Genomic DNA, 6,000 nt, shown 5'->3' with positions numbered 1-6,000 from the left:
GAGGAGAGGAGCTAGCACGTGCTCCTTTGCGCCCTCTATCTTTCCTTTAGACTATTGGCTTGCTTTTCCCCTCCATGTGTGACAGTCGTTTCCTCTCTCTGTGTCTTTTGCACATCAGATTCCCATGTCTGGAATGCATCCCCTCCTTGCTCCCACCTCTTAGAACCCCAAGCTTTCTTCAAAACTCAGCTTTAGCATTTCCTCCTAAATGAAGTTTATTCAGATCCCTTCTCCAGCACTTTCCCCAACCTCCCTGCCCCCCAATTGCTAGTGTCCCCCTCCTGGAAATGACTTCGTTTATAAGCTTGTATTTTGTTTTCTAAGTATATGTTCTTTCTTCTCAATGGAATGTAAAATTCTAGAAGGCAGAGACTGTTTTCAATTTTTGTCTTGAGATCCCTAGGGCCTAGCACAGAGAAGGTGTTTAACAAATGCTTGTTGACTGAATCACATACCCTCTCCTCTGAGCAAAAGGAAACCTGGTCTTGTGGGCCTGCATCCAAATCTTCTCTACATCTGGCTGGTGGTCGGTCTCTTCTTGAAGACCTCCTGTAATGGGAAATTCTCCTCTAATGCAGCTCATTGCTTTTTTGTACAACTCTGTCATGAGAATGACTTGTTTTCCTTTATGTCTAATCTACGGCTGTCTTTTTATAACATCCTTCCACTGCTTTTAATTCTGCCCCAGGGTCCAAACATAACAAATGGAAATCCCCCATGGGTGAAGCATCTACTTTAGCCCCAAGGGCAGCCCTTCCTTGGAGCAACACAGCCCAAACCTCCTTTCTTCCTGACTTTTCCTGACTTGGAGAGATTCTCATTAATTCATACTACAACACATTAGCGTATACCTGTGAATACACCCCAAACCCTTTCAGGCCCTCTGTGGGAATGTCCTACCTTCAGTCCTTTCTACACTTGATAAGTCCACAGAGACTATAGTTCTCTCTTCTCCCCAATTGCTCCAACCCATTGTAGTGGCTGGCTCCCTTCTCTGCACTTCCATAGTCACAAAAGCACAAGAGTCGGGCTGGGGGTGGGGTGGAGGAAAACATCTAATTCAACTCTTCTACCCCCAAAGAAGCCTCAGTATAATATACCTGACAAAGGATGTCAGCCTAAAGATCTCAAATGAGGAGTAACCAACCCAATGCCCCTAAAAGCAGCTCATTCCCTTTTGGAATAATTTGGATTCTTCAGAAGTTTTCCTGACATGAAGCCCAAATTTGCTTCTTTTCACCTGCACCCATTGCTACTCTTTCTTCCTTCTGAGACCAAACAGAATAAGTCCATCTCTTTTTCCAAATGACAGCCTTTAAAATAAGTAAAGGTAGAGAATTTGGAACACAAAGTTGCTTTTTTTTTGGGGGGGGGGAGGTGGGAGACAATAAGGGTTAAGTGATTTGCCCAGGGTCATGGAGCTAGTAAGTGTCAAGTGTCTGAGGCTGGATTTGAACTCAAGTCCTCCTGAATCCCAGGCTGGTGCTTTATCCACTGGGCCACCCAGCTGCCCCAACATAAAGTTTTTTAAATGGATGTTAAAAATTGTTTTTACATGCAATTGGGGGAAAGTAAGATGCCAAATAAACCTGCCTATGGTGGTGGTGGGGAGGGGAATAATAATTAAAGGTAGATACCCTATCCTTCCTGAGCTTTCTCTTCTCTAGTCTAAAGATCCATAATTCCTAAATGGCTCCTTGGATAGAGTGCAAGGCCTGGAGTCAGGAAGATCTTTAAGTTCCCCTTAGAGTGAGAGGGTTATGTTTGTTCCAATACAATCAGATAAAATTATACTCCACGAGTGGAAATATCATTAGTTCCAAAGGCAAACCCACCCACCTGGCTCTCATCATGCTTCTTATCCTGTCACGTGAGCTGGGTTCCCAGGAAAAGCACATATAAGCGTGTGAGGCTTGGGGACCCCCCTCTTTGGTGCAGGACTCAGCTGTCAGAGGAAGCAGTGTCAACGTTCATGTCCGTGTTTGCAGCTCTGTGTGGCCTTTCTGTCTGGATTCCAAAATCAACAAACCACCGGCGGGAGCCTCCTAACATAGTCTCCCGTCTTTTTCCATGGAGGAAGAGGATCCAATGTCCTAGCAACCCACAAAGCACTCCATGGCAAGTGTCAACAACAAACTCTGGGTTGCCTGAACAGAATGCCCTGGTGGGTGGGAGTATCAGCCACAGGTAACTAACCACGCCAGGATCTTGGCCTCCTTATTTTGTTCAAAGCAGAACTCAGCCAGGGACCTGAGAATGGCACAGCGGAGCTTGGGAGCACACAGCTACACGGAGAGACCCCTGGGGTGGGGCTCTTTGGACGCTTCCCACATAGGACCCTCCGGATCTGGAGGGAACGGTTCCTGAGCCAGGGCAAAGATGAAAATCAAATATTTGGAAAAGTCTTACTCAACCCTTGCTTTCAACTGGAAAGAGGAGAGCCTGCTTAAGAAAAGACTCCATCTTTTGGAATCCCTGCAAAAACATGAAGCCAGAACCCGGCTGGTGGAACAGAGAGCTCTGTACAGCCAATACTGTGAGAAGCTCTGGAGGTCGGAATTGGCCCATGCCAGGTTGCTAGGCAACAAGGACCTTGTCAGCCAGCTCACCAGATGCAGGTTCCCTGGCTCCCACAGCCCTGGGACAGCGGGTGGTGAGTCAGTGTTGATGGCTATAGTGCAGAACCGGAGAGATGCAAGGAAGACGCCAGTACCGGGCCCTCTTGGCGCCAACAAGGATGGCTTCTCCCTTGCTACCAATAGTAGTTTGTTGGGGAGGGAGAAGGAAAGCAAGAAAGACCCGAATGGGTCTTTGGAAGCTTTTAAGAGAAAACTAAATCCAGATCCAAAGCAAAGCATCTTGAAAATGAATTTGGGAAGGAGAAAGTTATCATCCCATCAGGAATGGGGTCGTATGGACAAGCAAATCCAGTTTTATGTCCAGACGTCCCAGAAGGGTAAAGAACGGGAGGGGGAGAAAAGCAAATCCCTCTCTGCTGACTATCGATCTCATTTTAACCGAAGACTACAGAGTCCTTCAAATCAGCAGCGCCCAGCTACCGCCCACACTGGGCGGCATGTGGGGGTAGAGGGACAAGACACAGCCAGTGGCAGAGCAGAGGACAAGTCCCTAGGATGTCTTCGTTACAGTGGTAGCAGAGAAAGCAGTTACTTAACCGAATCGAGACCCAGCTCGAGAAAGGTCTTGTTGGGTGAGGAAGGGGCAACATCATACATGTCCTTCCAGGCGGAAATTCAAGCCATGATGAATCAGAAACCACATTTTAAAGAGAAAGTCAAGCACTACCTTCGGAAAGTGGCGATCCCACCCCGGCGAGCTCTTCTCTCAGGGGACCATTACACCAAAGACCTCCAAGAGAGGGGTGGGCAAGATCCCTGTTGTGTCTGTGATTCAAAAGCCGACCCAGAGCAAGAGTGGAGGAAATGGCTCCCGGTGGGACCAGAATCCAGTTCACGAAGCATTACCTTGAAGAAGCTCGACTGGTGCTTTGTTCCAAAGGCCGTCTCCCCAGAGATCCTTCTCATAGAGAGTTACAATGCAATCCTCACCAAAGAAAACCAGGTGAAGAGAAAGTGGTTCCATCAGAACCCTTCCTGCTCGACCACCAAACTGCCCTAAATTTTCCCCAAAATTTCCCCAAGAAGCTGGGCCCAACCATTGTTGAAAATCGGATCCCGGGGAACTGAATCTATCTTCTCTCAGATTGGTGAGAAGTCATGACCACTCAGATCCAGGGAAGAGGAACTTTTCACCTTAAAAGGCATCACCTGGGGGCAGCTAGGTGGTGCACTGGCCTTGGATTGAGCAGGACCTGAGTTCAAATCCAGCCTCAGACACTTGACACTTAACTAGCTGTGTGACCCTGGGCAAGTCACTTAACTCTCATTGCCCTGCCCCCCCCCCAAAGAGGCATCACCTTAATGGGCTATGGCTGGGAATGCTTGAGATGGTCCAGACCCATCTTCGTCTGTGGGCCCTGCAGTTCAATACTGCAAAACCCTCATCTTAGGAAGGATTTCTAGGAATCCAATGATCTTGAGAAACCTTATGCTAGTAAGGCGATGTGAGTATACAAGGGAAAGCAAGAGACAGTCATTTGTATAAACTCAATGCTCAATCTTGAAGTTTCTCTGCTTTATACAAACTATTGAAATTGATAGGGGAAGCTAGGTGGTGATTGGGGCAGCTAGGTGGCACAGTGGATAAACACCAGCCCTGGATTCAGGAAGACCTGAGTGTCACTTGACACTTACTAGCTGTGTGACCCTGGACAAGTCACTTAACCCTCATTGCCCCACAAAAAACCAAAACAAACAAACAAACCAACACAAATTGATCTCTGGTAGCTCTTTTTTGTTTTGTTTCTTTTCTTTGTTTCTTTTTTTTTTTTTTGCGGGGCATTTGGGGTTAAGTGACTTGCCCAGGGTCATACAGCTAGTAAGTATCAAGTGTCTGAGGTCAGATTTGAACTCAGGTTGTCCTGAATCCAGGACCGGTGCTCTTTCCACTGTACCACCTAGCTGCCCCTCCTGGCAGCTCTTAATCTATGACCCTAAACATTCCTCATTGCTTAAACAAAATTAAGACCTTTTTTTTCTTTGTGCCATTAGGTTATTAAAATCTCTTTACCTCTATGGAACATTATAGTATAGTGGAAAGACCACTGGATTTGGAACCAGGGGAAAGGTTGATCTGAGTTCGTGTTCTAATACCAACTAGCTATGTGACTTTGGACAAGTTATTTAAACTTAGTTTTTCATTTAAAACATGGGATAATAATGCATGTACTGCATGGGAAAGGTCACTTGGTTAGGAGTCAAGATTCAAAACTTGCCTCTGCTCCTTACAATGTGTTTAACCTTAACCAAGACTTTTAACCTCTCTGGGACTCAGTTTCCTTATCTGTAGAATAAGGGGGTTGAACTAAATTACCTCCATGGTCCAAAATTCTCTAATTTCACAAATGAGGGATTTTCTTGCTCATAATCTCACAAGTGGTGGCACAGCTGGGATTTGATCCTAGGTCTCCTGACTAACATTTCAGGAATCTTTTTATATGGTGTTGCCACTGGCGTGTATATGGTATATGACTTTGACACAGTTAAATGATAAAACAGGTCATTCCTGTCCCCTGAAACTAAAGTTCCAACACATCTAAGGTTCTCAAATGACTGTGAAAGATCCTGTGGTATGCTGATTTAAACGACTCCTTGGGTGAATTGTTTGGGAAGATCATGTGCATGTATGGTATATATTACACACGCAAAAAAAAAAAAAGTTCCATTAACTGATGTTGGGTCTCCCAAGTGTGATTTGTCTGTGTTGGAGGGAGGGAATGGGAAGGTTGGCTGGACATTTAGGTTTGGGGACCAAAATTATTTTCTTAAGGAAAATACCACTGACATATCACCGACACCAACAGGAACAGGGTGATTCAATATATAATATTTAATATATAACCCTATTTTATGCTAAACCATCACAATGAAGGTGTATTGCTGTAATCATTTTACAGATAATAGGCAACTTAAAATAAGTCATGATAAAACCTGGATCAAATAGTTGCCACTTCCCCCAGTCACTGAGAAGGTATATTTTATACTTTCAAAGGCTATCCCTTATCCAAAAATCATCATATTCTTAAGTCTAATAAATACAATCACAGACAGGGCATAAAGGGTGGTTTTCTACATATATTATTCAAACAAGTTGCTGTATCTTCAATGACTAGGAAACCTTTTTCATAAATCCAACTCCTTGTTTTGTAGGGGTAGCTAGGTGGCTCAGTGGATAGAGCACCTGAAGTCAGGAAAACTCATCTTCCTGAGTTCAAATCTGGCCTCAGACACTTAATAGCTGTGTGACTCTGGGCAAGTCATTTAACCCTGTTTGCCTCAGTCTCCTCATCTGTAAAAACAGCTGGAGAAGAAAATGGCAAACCAATCCAGTATCTTTACCAAGAAAACCCCAAATGGGGTC

This window comes from Dromiciops gliroides, chromosome 3 (genome assembly GCF_019393635.1).
Source record: "Dromiciops gliroides isolate mDroGli1 chromosome 3, mDroGli1.pri, whole genome shotgun sequence".
Taxonomy (NCBI): Eukaryota; Metazoa; Chordata; class Mammalia; order Microbiotheria; family Microbiotheriidae; genus Dromiciops; species Dromiciops gliroides.
This window is presented reverse-complemented; position numbering follows the sequence as displayed.